This window comes from Stegostoma tigrinum, chromosome 11, assembly GCF_030684315.1.
Source record: "Stegostoma tigrinum isolate sSteTig4 chromosome 11, sSteTig4.hap1, whole genome shotgun sequence".
Taxonomy (NCBI): Eukaryota; Metazoa; Chordata; class Chondrichthyes; order Orectolobiformes; family Stegostomatidae; genus Stegostoma; species Stegostoma tigrinum.
The window spans coordinates 30,756,642-30,771,075 of NC_081364.1; the positions used below are offsets into that span (position 1 = coordinate 30,756,642).

At 43.3% G+C, this 14,434-nt stretch overlaps 1 protein-coding gene across 6 annotated transcripts in view; it reads left to right on the forward strand.

Annotated features, from left to right (window-relative positions):
- The window catches only part of cacna2d3a (calcium channel, voltage-dependent, alpha 2/delta subunit 3a), an 807,750-nt gene that overhangs the window by 574,394 nt on the left and 218,922 nt on the right, over positions 1-14,434 (forward strand). The window lies entirely within an intron of this gene.

A 14,434-nucleotide genomic window follows, 5' to 3' on the forward strand; every position in this document is an offset into this window, starting at 1 on the left:
AGGAGGGTGGGTGGGAGGAGGTGTATTCTAGGTAGCTGTGGGAGTCGGTGGGCTTGAAATGGACATCAGTTACAAGCTGGTTGCCTGAGATGGAGACTGAGAGGTCCAGGAAGGTGAGGGATGTGCTGGAGATGGCCCAGGTGAACTGAAGGTTGGGGTGGAAGGTGTTGAAGTGGATGAACTGTTCGAGCTCCTCTGGGGAGCAAGAGGCGGCGCTGACACAGTCATCAATGTACTGGAGGAAGAGGTGGGATTTGGGGCCTGTGTAGGTGCGGAAGAGGGACTGTTCGCCTAGCCGAACTCGTCCTCACCCTCAACAACTTCTCTTTTGACTCCTCCCACTTCCTACAGACTAAGTGGGTGACCATGGGCCCCAGCTATGCCTGCCTCTTTGTAGGTTACGTAGAACAGTCCCTCTTCCGCACCTACACAGGCCCCCAAATCCCACCTCTTCCTCCGGTACATTGATGACTGTATCGGCGCCGCCTCTTGCTCCCCAGAGGAGCTCGAACAGTTCATCCACTTTAACACCTTCCACCCCAACCTTCAGTTCACCTAGGACATCTCCAGCACATCCCTCACCTTCCTGGACCTCTCAGTCTCCATCTCAGGCAACCAGCTTGTAACTGATGTCCAGTTCAAGCCCACCGACTCCCACAGCTACCTAGAATACACCGCCTCCCACCCACCCTCCTGCAAAAATTCCATCCCCTATTCCCAATTCCTCCGCCTCTGCCGCATCTGCTCCCACGATAAGACATTCCACTCCCGCACATCCCAGATGTCCAAGTTCTTCAAGGACCACAACTTTCCCCCCACAGTTATCGCGAACGCCCTTGACCGCGTCTTCCGCATTTCCCGCAACACATCCCTCACACCCCACCCCCGCCACAACCGCACAAAGAGGATCCCCCTCGTTCTCACACACCACCCCACCAACCTCCGGATACAACGCATCATCCTCTGACACTTGCGCCGTCTACAATCCGACCCCACCACCAAAGACATTTTTCCATCCCCACCCCTGTCTGCTTTCCGGAGAGACCACTCTCTCCGTGACTCCCTTGTTCGCTCCACACTGCCCTCCAACCCCACCACACCTGGCACCTTCCCCCACAACCGCAGGAAATGCTACACTTGACCCCACACTTCCTCCCTCACCCCTATCCCAGGCCCAAGATGACATTCCACATTAAGTAGAGGTTCACCTGCACATCTGCCAATGTGGTATACTGCATCCACTGTACCCAGTGTGGCTTCCTCTACATTGGGGAAACCAAGCGGAGGCTTGGAGACCGCTTTGCAGAACACCTCCGCTCAGTTCGCAACAAACAACTGCACCTCCCAGTTGCAAACCATTTCCACTCCCCCTCCCATTCTTTAGATGACATGTCCATCATGGGCCTCCTGCAGTGCCACAATGATGCCACCCGAAGGTTGCAGGAACAGCAACTCATTCTGCCTGGGAACCCTGCAGCCTAATGGTATCAATGTGGACTTCACCAGTTTCAAAATCTCCCCTTCCCCAACTGCATCCCTAAACCAGCCCAGCTCTTCCCCTCCACCCACTGCATCCCAAAACCAGTCCAACTTGTCTCTGCCTCCCTAACCTGTTCTTCCTCTCACCCATCCCTTGCTCCCACCCCAAGCCGCACCCCCATCTACCTACTAACCTCATCCCACCTCCTTGACCTGTCCGTCTTCCCTGGACTGACCTATCCCCTCCCTACCTATACTCTCTCCACCTATCTTCTTTACTCTCCATCTTCGGTCCGCCTCCCCCCCCTCTCCCTACTTATTCCAGAACCCTCACCCCATCCCCCTCTCTGATGAAGGATCTTGACCCGAAACGTCAGCTTTTGTGCTCCTGAGATGCTGCTTGGCCTGCTGTGTTCATCCAGCCTCACATTTTATTATCATACTTGGTTATCTTGGATTCTCCAGCATCTGCAGTTCCCATTATCTCTGACATTTTGAGTGATACTGAGTTCAACACCTTTAAATTGTCAACCATTTCTTTCCTTTTAGCTTGTTATAATGTCCTCCCCTCCCCCAGTCCCAGTTACTGTCCTTTCAATTCTGCCAAGAGACACACCATTGTTCTTCCATTCTCACATTATCATTTTATCTGAACTACGGGTCTCTTTTCTACACCAGCACCCTACACCCACTACCTCACACTCCCCTCCCCCAAACTGTAGCATAAATGCATTCCCGTCCACACTTCAAGTCTGGTTAAGAGTCATCTAGACTCGAAACATTAGAAACGTCAGCTTTTCTGCTCCTATGATACTACTTGGCCTGCTGTGTTCATCCAGCTCTCCACCTTGTTATCTTGGATTCTTCAGCATCTGCAGTTCCTATTAACTTGAAACATTAGCTTGCTCTGTCTCTCTCTGGATGCTGTCGGACCCACTGTGATCTCTAGCATTTATTGTTTTCAGGAATGATTAGAGATAGTCATCAAGGCTGGTGTGTTGGAAATCATGTCTCGCAAATTTGATTTTGTTTGTTTTTTAAGTCTACCAAAATGATAGATTAAGGTAATGCACCATCCACATGGATCTTAGTAAGACCTTCAACAAAATCCCATATGGTATTTGAATTAGCAGTGTTAGATCACATGGGATCCTGGGAGAGATAGCTAATTGGATGCAAAATTGGACTGATGATGGAAAACAGTGCATGGCAATAGAGGATAGTTATTTGGAATGGAGGCCCATGACGAGCAGTATACCACAAAGGTCGTCTATGGGTCTGTTGTTGTTTGTTATTTATATCAAAGATTTGGAGGAGAATATAGGACGTATAATTAGTAAGTTTGCAGATGGCACCAAAATTGGTGTTAAAATGGACTGTTAAGAAGGCTAGCCAAGAGTACAATGGGAATTTGATCAGATGGGTGAATGGGATTGAGAAGTGGCAGATGGAGTTTAATTTAAGTAAATGTGAGGTGGTGTTGCATTTTGTTAAAACCCACCAGGCTAGGACTCGCGCAGTTAATCTAAGGGGCCTGGGGAGTGTTGTTGAGCAGAGGGACCTAGGGGTATAGGTTCATAGTTCCTTGGAAGTGGCATTGCAGATAAACAGGGTGGTAAAGGTGGTGTTTGGCATGCTTGCCTTCTTTGGTCAGAGCATTGATCACGTTGCAGCTGTACAAGACATTGGTGAGACCACTTTTAGAATATTGCGTACAATTCTGCTTGTCCTGCTACAGAAAGGATGTTATTAAACTGGAACGAATACAGAAAATATTTCGCAAGGATGTTGCCAGGACTGGAGGATTTGAGTTACAGGTGGAGGGAACATAGGATATCGAACATAGAACAGTACAGGCCCTTTGGCCCACGATGTTGTGCCGACCAATTATCTGACGAAGATCAAACTACCCTGCATTATACTATTATCCCTGTGCCTATCTACAAGTTGCCTAAATGCCTGTAATGTATCTGACTCCACTACCACTGCCAGCAGCGCATTTCATGCACCCACCACTCAGTGTGTAAAGAACCTACCTCTGTCATCTCCTCTATACCTTCCTCCGATCACCTTGAAACTATGCCCCCTCGTAATAGTAATTTCCACCCTGGAAAAATATCTGAGTATTCACTCTATGCCTGTCATCATCTTCTACACCTCTATCAAGTCACCTCTCATCCTTCTCCACTCCAGTGAAAAAGCCCTTGCTGCTTTAACCTTCCCTCCAATCAAGGCAGCATCCTGGTAAATCTCCCCTGCACCCTCTCTAAAGCTTCCACGTCTTTCCTATAATGATGAGACCAGAACTGAACACATTAAAACCCTGGTTAGACTACACCAGGAATATCGAGCTGCAGCATAACCTCGCAGCTGGGACTTTTTTCTCCCTGGACCATAGGAGGCTATGGGGTGACCTTATAGAGATTTATAAAATCACGAGGGGCATACATTAGGTCTTTTTCCAGGGGTAAGGGAGTCCAAAGCTAGAGGGTAAAGGTTTAAGGTGAGAGGGCAACGATATAGATGGGACCTGAAGGCTAACTTTTTTTTTCCACACAAATGGTGGTGTGTCTGAAGTGAGCTGACAGAGGAAGTGGTAAAAACAAATACAATTACAACATTTAAAAGACAGTTAGATAGGTTCATAAATGGGAAAGGTTGAGCGATATGGTCCAAATGTAAGCAAATAGAATCAGTTCAGTTCAGGATACCTGGTTAGCATGGACAAGTTGGACTGAAAGGTCTGTTTCTGTGCTGTATGACTATGACTTCAATTACCTCGGTTCCTGGGGCTCGGGGAAGAATGAATTTATTTTACTAGTGATTGAATAGAACTGTCCAGAATGGAAAGAAAAACGAATGCGAACTAATAAATAATGGCTGAGAAGAATAGAAATTAATAGTAGATGAAATATTTCAAAATTTTCTATGTAGTCTGACGGCTGAATTTAACTTTACTGGGGACAATATAGCAGATGCTGACCTGCCACCAGTTATAACTAAATGGAAGGGAGAATCAAGGAGGAGGCAAAGGCTTATGATTACTAAATGGAAATTAGCCTGTTATTTTACTTCTGGTTGTACCACCCAGTTTAGGAGATTAAAGGAACAGTTTAATAATCATCTTCAATAATCACAAATTCACAAAAATATCAGTAAGGAAGAAAATGTAAATTCTGCAGACCTGCAAATTCTTTGTAAAAAGTGTCCAAAATGCTAACTAATTAAATATTTTGACAATTACCAGTCATAAAATTCAAACAATAAACCTTTGTAATAAGCATTTCCATATAGTCAATATTTCATGAATATCTCTTCCTGAAAGATGGTAATAAGGTGAAAGTGGGATTGAAAGCATGCCTGTAAAAATGAGTACCACAAACTAAAATAACTTGAGATTTCAGTGTTCACCCTCTCAGACTTTCAATCTCTCAGTCCCCTTGTCTCATCCATCTTCAACAGTGTAGTCAATTGTATACCAGCCAAGTTGTCATTGTTACTTAGTAGCTGGATTGGCAAGCTGGAAATCAACTTGATAAATTTATTGTATTATTTATGTATAGTTCAACAGTGTACACTTGACAGATGCAATGTAACTACCATTGCACACTCAAAGCATTTTCAAAAAAATCAATAGAAGTATACTTAGCGAAAATGGCAAATTAGGTAGTTGACCCATAACACTGGAAAATTCAACCCTTCAAATTCTCAGAACATATGATTCGAACTGAATACTAATTTTTCATTGTAATTTCCATCCATTCCACTAGATCATACAACATCTGGGCTACCACGTAAAATTCAAATATGAGTGCGCTATTTTAAACATTACTGACTATTATAGTGATACCAATTTGGTTCATAATTAAAAAATACACAATCTGACTGGCAATAAGACCAGTTGTAAATACTGTGTAACAGATATTAGACCACACAGCCTTAATTATAAATTAAAGGTAATTAAAATTTTTCATTGTAATTTCCATTCATTTCATTAGGTCATACAGCATCTGGGCTAAATTCAAATAGGGTCGTACAGTGGCTCAGTGGTTAGCACTGCTGCCTCATGGAACATAGAACATTACAGCACAGTACAGGCCCTTCGGCCCTCGATGTTGCGCCGACCTGTCATACCAATCTCAAGTCCATCTAACCTACACTATTCCATGTACATCCATATGCACCAGGAACCCAGGTTCATTTCTACCCTCAGGCAACTGTCTGTGTAATGTTTGCACGTTCTCCCCATGTCTGCGTGGGTTTCCTCCAGGTGCTCCGGTTTCCTCCCACAGTCCAAAGATGGGCAAGCTAGGTGGCTTGGCCATGGGAAATTGCCCATAGTGTTCAGGGCCGTTTAGGTTAGCTGGGATATACGGGGATATTCTGAGCATTAGTATGGACTTGAACCAAAGGACCTGTTTCGACACTGTAGGGATTCTATGAAAACGAGCTTTATTTACACAGCACTTTTCACAACCACTGGACATCTCAAATGTTTTACGCCAAATGAAATGCAATTGCTGTTGTAACATAAGAAGGGGAAGCCATGGCCTAGTTGTTTTACCACTGGTCTATTAATCCAGAAACTCAGCCAATATTCTGGGGATAATGGATTCTCCAGCATCTGCAGTTCCCAAGATAACAAAATGTGAGGCTGGATGAACACAGCAGGCCAAGCAGCATCTCAGGAGCACAAAAGCTGACGTTTCAGGCCTATCACCCCATCCCCCTCTCTGAAGAAGGGTCTAGGCCTGAAATGTCAGCTTTTGTGCTCCTGATGCTGCTTGGCCTGCTGTGTTCATCCAGCCTCACATTTTGTTATCTTCAATATTCTGGGGATGCAGGTTCAAATCTTAACAGATGCTGGGATTTGAATTCCATTTTAATAAAAACAGAAATAAAGAAACTACTGATATTTTGGTGACCCAGGTTTGAATCCAGCCATGGCTGATGGTGGAATTTGAATTCAATTATTATCTGGAGCTATGGAGTCATGACCATGAAACCACTGTTGATTGTTGGAAAAACCCTATCTCGTTCACTAATGTCATTCAGGGAAGGAAATCTGCTATCCCCACCTGGCCTGGCCTACATGTGAATCCAGAGCCACAGCAATGTGGTTGACTCTTAGCTGCTCCCCAAAAAGGCCTAGCAAGACTCTCAGATGTAACAATCACTACAAAGTTTCAGCAAAGAAATGAAATTGGACTGGATCATCTGGCATCAACCTAGGCATTAGAAAAGACAACAGCAGAAACAGCCCTGTCAATGTTGCAAAGTCTTCCTCACTATCATCTGGGAGCTAATGCTAAAATGGGGACAGCAGTCTCACAAATTAGCCAACTAATAGCCTGACAATCATACTCATGGAATCATACCTTACAGATAATTCCCCAAACACCATCATCACTATCCCTGGATATATCCTGTCCCACCAGAAGTACAGACCCAATAGAGTACCCATCACATTGGTATACAGTCCATAGGGAGTGACCTGGAAGTCGTCAACATTGACTCTAGACTCCATGAAGAGCCATGGCAGCAGGCTAAACAGGGGCAAGGAAGACTCTTGCTGACTACCATGTGTCATCCTCCCTTGGGTGATTAGTCAGTATTCCTCCATATTGAACAAAACTTTGAGGAAACACAGAGGGTAGCAAGGGTGCAAAATGTACCCTGGGTGGGGGGGATTTTAATTTCCACCATCAAGAGTGGCTCAGCAGCAGCACTACTGGTCGAGCTGGTCAGGTCTAAAGATATAGCTGCTAGACTAGGTTTGCGGCAGGTGACGAAGGAACCAAGAGGGAAAAACATTCGCTACACCCAATGTGGCCTACTCTTCATTGGAGAGTCCAAACACAGACTGAGTGACCGCTTTGCAGAATATCTCTGGCCTCTGTGCAAACATGACCCCACCCTTCCTGTAGTTGGTCTTTTTAAACAGCGCCCTGCTCGCATGCCCACTTGTCTGTCCTCAGCATGCTGCAGTGTTCCAGCTAATCACTGGAGGAACAACATCTCATCTTCAGACTAGGCACTTTACATCCACTGGACTTAATATTAGGTTCAACACCCTACATTGTGAAGCAACTCCCATTTCTTACATTTCTTTTAGCTTTACTGGTTACATTATTTGTCACCATGTTCTCTCTCCCCTTCCCCCAACCTAGTGCAAAATTCTGCTCTTTCAAGTCTGGCAGTAAGAACCACTGTTGTTCTGCCATTTTCACATTTTGATCACTTAATCTAAGCTATCAACATCTTTCTCCCCAGCGCACTACACCCTGCCACCCCCACACCTCACTCACCTATTACATAAATGTTGCCCCTTCCAGGCCTCACTTCAGCTCTGATGAGGAGTCATACACATTCAAAGTGTTAGCTTGCTGTCTCTCCATAGATGCTGTCTGACTTGCTGTGATCTCCAGCATTTGTTGTTTTCAGTCAAGAGGGAAAAACATACTTGACTCATCCTGGCTACAGATGCATCTGTGATGGTATCGGCAAAAGTGACCAACACATTGTGTGGAGACAAAGTCCTGCCTTTACTTTGAGAATATCCTCCACCATGCTGTGTGGCACTGTCACCATGCTAGATATGTGGGGTGGAACCAGGGGCGTTGTTGGTGGTGGTTGCAGACTTCAAACAGATCTAGCAGCTCAAGTGAGAACATCCATGAAGCACCGTGAGCACAAAGTACTCCAACACAATCTGTAATCTCATGGCCCGGCACTCAACCATTAGCATCAAGACAGCGGTCAACCCTAGTTCACTGGACAGTGCAGGAGGGCATGCCAGGAGCAGCACCAGGGCTACTAAACATGAGGTGTCAACCTGCTACAGCTACCAAACTAACTGATTTATTTATTGTCACGTGTATTGGTACGTGTATTTGTTACAAATACACGGGAAAAGTGTTGCATAATGTCAGCACTATCTGGTGCCATCTTAAAAACACACAAAATAAACCAGGACATAGAATAGAAGCGTAAAACATAAATAAAGTTAAAAGTTCAACAATACAGTCTGTTAAGTGTTTCAGCCACGGACTTGGATCTGGGCTTTTCCACCGTGATGCTGAGTCCATAAACAGCATGAAGCAGTCAGCCAGCCTCGAAACCGTTCACTGCACCTCCCCCAATGTCATCGCCGCTGTGAGATGCACTAGACTGACCTTGGCATTCAGCTGAACCTGCCAGTCCCAAACTGGGCCCACCGTACTGAAGCAGACATCACTGCTGCTGCCGCCAGGTCCTGCACCGGACACTGGGCCCGAACTGGTCTCTCTCTACCACCGCTGCTGGGAACGCAAATTTGCCTCTGGAACACTAGACACTTCGTTGCCACCAATACCATCTGAGATATACACAAGAAGGTAAGCAAAGGTGGATAAAAGAAAAAAAAACAGATGGAGTGGTTGAACCCTGGGCTCGGAAGCCCAAAGGCAGTGCTGTTTACTCCGCCACCATGATGTTGAAAACAGGACTACTTGCAAACTAAACAATGTAAGCAGCAAGGGATAGACAGAGTTAAGTGATCCCACAACCAACGAATCAGATCTAAGCTCTGCAGTCGTGCCACATCCAGTTGGGAATGGTGGTGGGCAATTAAACTACTCACTAGAGGAGGCGGCTCCACAAATGTCCCTATCCTCAATGATGGAAGAGCCCAATACATCAGTGCAAGAGATTAGGCTGAAGGATTTGCGACAATCTTCAGCCAGAAGTGCTAAGTGGATAATTCATCCCAGCCTTCAATAGTGATCTCCACGATCACAGTCTTCAGCCCATTCGATTCACTATACATAATATCAAGAAACAGTTGGAGGCACTGGATACTGCAAAAGATAACATTCCAGCAATAATGCTGAAGAACTTGCTGTTCTACTAGCCAAGAAATTTCAATACAGTTGCAACACTCGCATCTATCGGACAGTGTGAACAGTGGAAAAACTTGACAAAATTTTCAAGAACCTTAAGACCCCAGTTGATCCCATCAGCAAATTTGAGCAAAGCTACAGGGATGAAGGATCAAAATAAATAAGCAGAATTTGAAAGGACAGGGACCTCTAAATACTGACATGAGCCTGCAGATAAGTCAAGGGACAACTCAACACCAACAACTTGTTTAATAGTTGCCAAAATCAAGGTAGCGCTGCCTGAGATGTGAGCTAAGCAGGATTGTCCCATGTACTGATTCGCAACAATATTCTTACATTAATTTTACAGTATTCCAGCAAGATGATACAATTAATGTTTTGCTGTGGCCACTCTCACGTGAGGTACCCCAATGTATTACGGGTCCAAATAGGTTACCCCAAATCATTAAGTCCTGTTTAGGGAGGAATGAAGTGGCTCCCCTCCTTTCACCCAACACGCTTCATTGATCACATCGAAGGTAATTTAAAAAGGGTCCTTTTCCTTCAGGATAATATTCTTCCAGACTAAAAAAAAACTGCGTTTAAAAGGAGCCAATTTGACCAGCATTTATGAGTTAACAAAAACATGAGTTTACAAAAACATGAGTTTATCTGTTGCTAGCAGTCAGAAACAAAAAAGGCAACATGCATAAAATATGAATATTAGGTGAGCCCAAAAAATATTTTTAAAAATATAATGGCTTAGTCTGAGTCGGTAATGAAGAGTAGGTAGTAGAGCTTTGCAGTTGATATGACTGGTGGGATTGATAATAGTAATGGAATAGAGAATTGAGATTCTTGGCTTTGTAGGTATATTGAAAATTTCTATCCTGATTCCTTTATACAGGTAGTACTCAAAGTGAAAGAATTTGTTTTTTTTTCTTTACCTGCAGGCCAGTGGGTTTAATGGTTCTTCTCAAAGCTATGTTAATCACAACACTAGTCCACACCCTAGCACATGAAAGCAATAAACACATACTGACCAGAGTTGTGATCAGAGATAATGGATTCTCCAGCATCTGCAGTTCCCAAGATAACAAAGTGTGAAGCTGGATGAACACAGCAGGCCAAGCAACCCCTTGGCCTGCTGTGTTCATCCAGCTTCACACTTTGTTATCCTGACCAGAGTTGTTTTCAGTTTTAAACCCTACCGTTGTATCTCTCTGGAAATGAAAAATAAAAACACGTCTGCAGGAGATGGCTCACTGTTAAGGGAGGGTTAGATAGTCAGCCTCTCATCATCTCCTTTTTTAGTCTTCCTGACTGTGCAAGTGTGATATTCCAGAATTCCTCGCTAGACAGCCACTAAATTTACATCCACAGTCATCTTGGCTGTATCAATCCTGTTTTAATTGATACACACTTGAACTAAAAAGTTTTACGTGCCCATAGATGCTTCGGGTGTATGATCTGGGTCAAGACAGTTTCATAGTCACATGACCACATCTGAATGTTACTGTCTCTACAGATTGTAGAGTTGGCCTCTGCTTCTCTCCTGATAATAGATCCTTATGATACGGCTCCACACAAGAACTGACAATTGAATTTGCCACAAATTTTAGAAGGTATTAGTACCACCTTGTCAGTTAGAGCTAAGAAAGTTACACTTGTTCTTGGTTAGGCTGGCATTTCTTTCACATAAAGCATGACAAACACATGCAGGAAGCATTTTCTTTTTGTGTTACTTGATACCACATTTTTAGATCCTCTAAAGCATCTTTTAGTTGTGGGAATCTTTTCTGGTTTTGGATTCCTGAGCATTTTGGGGCAGCATGGTGGCTCAGTGGTTAGCACTGCTGCCTCACAATGCCAGTGACCCGGGTTCGATCCTACTCTCAAGCGACTGTCTGTGTGGAGTTTGCACGTTCTCCCCATGTCTGCTTGGGTTTCCTCCGGGTGCTCCGGTTTCCTCCCATGGTCCAAGAATTTGCAGGATAGGTGTATTGGCCATGCTAAGTTGCCCGTAGTGTTCAGGGGTGTGTGGGACGCTCCAAGGGTCAGTGTGGACTTGTTGGGCCGAGGGGCCTGTTTCCACACTGTAGGGTTTCTGTGATGCAGGAGTTTCCAAATACTCAGAATTACTTTCAAATATAAGAATGTCAGAAACTGGAGGTCATTCAGCCCGTCAGTTGTTTTATTACAACATTCAATTAGATCATGGTTGAATTATATTTAAATTCGATCTATGTTCCATGATTTCTTAAAACTGAGTACCTTACCTGGAAAAAAGATACCAATTTCAGTTCTGAAATGTTCTCTTGACATAAACTGTACAACTTTTTCAGGGATGGAGGTCAAGATTTTCACAACTCTGCGAAAAGAACTGCTTTCTGCTATCATCCTTCAATTGCCCGCCTAACTTTAAGACTGTGCCCTCGTCTCACATAGTCCCCTATCATGGAAATTATTTGTTCCTCCCCACACTATCAAATCCTTTGAGCCACACAGCAACCTGACTTGGAATTGCATTACCATTCATCACTATTCTTGGATCTAATTTGGAACTCCTTTCCTAACAGCTGTATGGATGTATTCACACCACATAGACTGCAGCAGTTCAAGAAGGCAGCTCACCATCACCTTCACAAGGCCAATTAGAGATGGACAATATCACATTCCAGAAAATTAGATTATTTTGCAAATCATGAAACAAGTCAATGAAATTTATTCACAATCATCTATTTTCAGGGAATTCAAGGCTAATTTATACAATCTAGCTTCATTATTAACCGTTTTAGTCCCAGTATTATTTTGGTAAAATTGTGCTGCACCCCCTCCAGAATCAGCATATTCTTATTAAATGCAAATAAGGCCTTTTGGTGCCATGATAAAGACCCTTCTGTGCCAGAAGATTCTTGTTCAGGCCCTGCCTGCTCCAGAGATGTGTCATAACATGTCTGTTCAGGTTAATTAAGCATATGTTCGAAAGGATTTAAAAAAGTATGATGCTCAGACTTACAACACTCCCAAAAGAGGTCAAACTAGTGCACTGTCCTACTGCATTATCGTTTCTCCTCTTTGTTTATTCCAATCTGCTTGATTTAAAAACTAATGTTCTACTGACTTTTTAATCTCTGAACATTATTACAAAGTCAAAGAGGTTTTGCCAGCACAGATTTTTATGTAGAAGGGAGGACACCATCAGTATATTTGCCAAACAGGGTAAATTTCATCAAACTCAACACAGACAGAGGTGTAAAAGTCAATGGGGCTGCACAGAGCACCTCTCAGTCATGAGAATGTGTGTTGACTCATTCCAAAGCTGCTCCTCATCTCCCAAACAGCTCACTCAGGGGATTTTGGTTAGCAAACTGCAAGTGTTAATAGAGGGGTTGGGAGGGAAAAGAATAGATTAATTAACAACTGTTGCAGAGATTCATGAAAGCATAAGTATCAAATGAAATAAAGAAATAATTTTTTAAACAGCACCCATAAATAATATAAACAATTTGAAGATTACTGCCGAAGCTGAATAGCAGCCTCTGATACCTGCCAGAGTTGTGAACACAGCCCAGTCCATCAAGGAAACCAGCCTTCCTTCCATTGACTCCATATACACTTCCCACTGCCTTAGAAAAGCAGCCAACAGAATCAAAGACCCTTTCCACCCAGTTATACTTTCTCCCATCCTCTTTCATCGGGCAGAAGGTGTAAAAGTTTAGGTACATGTATCAACAGATTTAAGAATAGCTTCTTCCTTGCTGTTATCAGACAATGAACAGACCTCTCATTAGAGAGATCTTTTTCTGCACCTTCTGAGTAACTGTAGCACTTTATTCTGCATTCTGTTCTATTACCTTGATATACTTACATAAAAAGTATGATTTGTCAGGATAGCATGCAATACGACACTTTTCACTATATCTTGGTACATGTGACAATAATAAATTAAATCAATTATTGAATTGGTGCTCTAATTAGACAGCAATCTGTTTGATTTTACAGCACATTAATGCTTGGATTACACCTAAAAACAGGAACAGAAAAGGCATGCTTATTTTGCTTTATTTATTCATTGGTGGAATGAGGGCGTCACTGGCTAGGTAGCATTTATTGCCCATCCCTAATTGCCCAGCAGGCAGTTCTGACTTATCCACATTGCTGTGGGTCTGGAGTCACAAGTCGGCCAGACCAAGTAAGAATGGCAATTTCCTTCCCTAAATGGCATTAATGAACCAGATGGCTTTTTCCTGACAAAGAACAATGGATTCATGGTCATCATTAAACTTCAAATTCCACCATCTGCTGTGGCAGGATACAAACTCAGGTCCCCAGAACATTATCTGGGTCTCTGGCTTAACAGTCCACCAATAATACCACTAGGCCATCACCTCCCCCTGCATATTGTATTAAACAGAGCCTGTGTTTTGTGATATGGCTTTCAGATACCCAGTGTATTTCCATAAAGTAATTACTCAGCATTGAATGTAGAACTGAACTATCAAATAACTTAATGTTATAATTGATAATACCAAATTGCTGATTTAAAAATTGGAAAATCAGTACGATGCAAATTGGCTATTAGGATTTCTATAAACTACTGTATGATGTCTTTGTTTATTCACAGCATGTGGGCATTGCTGGCATGGTAAGCATTTATTAGCCTTTCTTAATTGCTCTTGAGAAGGTGATGGTGGGCCACCACCTTGAATAAAAATGAATGTCTTACTAGGCTATTGTAAAGGACACTTATGGGTCAACTACATTTGTTTATGTCCAGGATCACATAGACTAGTCAGGGTGATGACATTGATGCACAGCAGATTTTTGTGACGATCTGTGAGGCTTTTTAAACTGGCCCAGTTTTTTTGTTCCAGATTATTGTTAAATTTTCTGAAGTTAAATTCCCCTCACTGATATCATGCAATTTGAATTCATATTGCCAGATTAAGAATCAGGGTCTCTGGATTAGTAGTTCCGTATAATAACCACTGTACTACCATGGCACACGAGTTATTAAATGCAAATGATTGTTAGCGATAACATGGTCGAGTAAGCTATTCACTTGTATTCAAGAGATGGCTCATCATCATGTT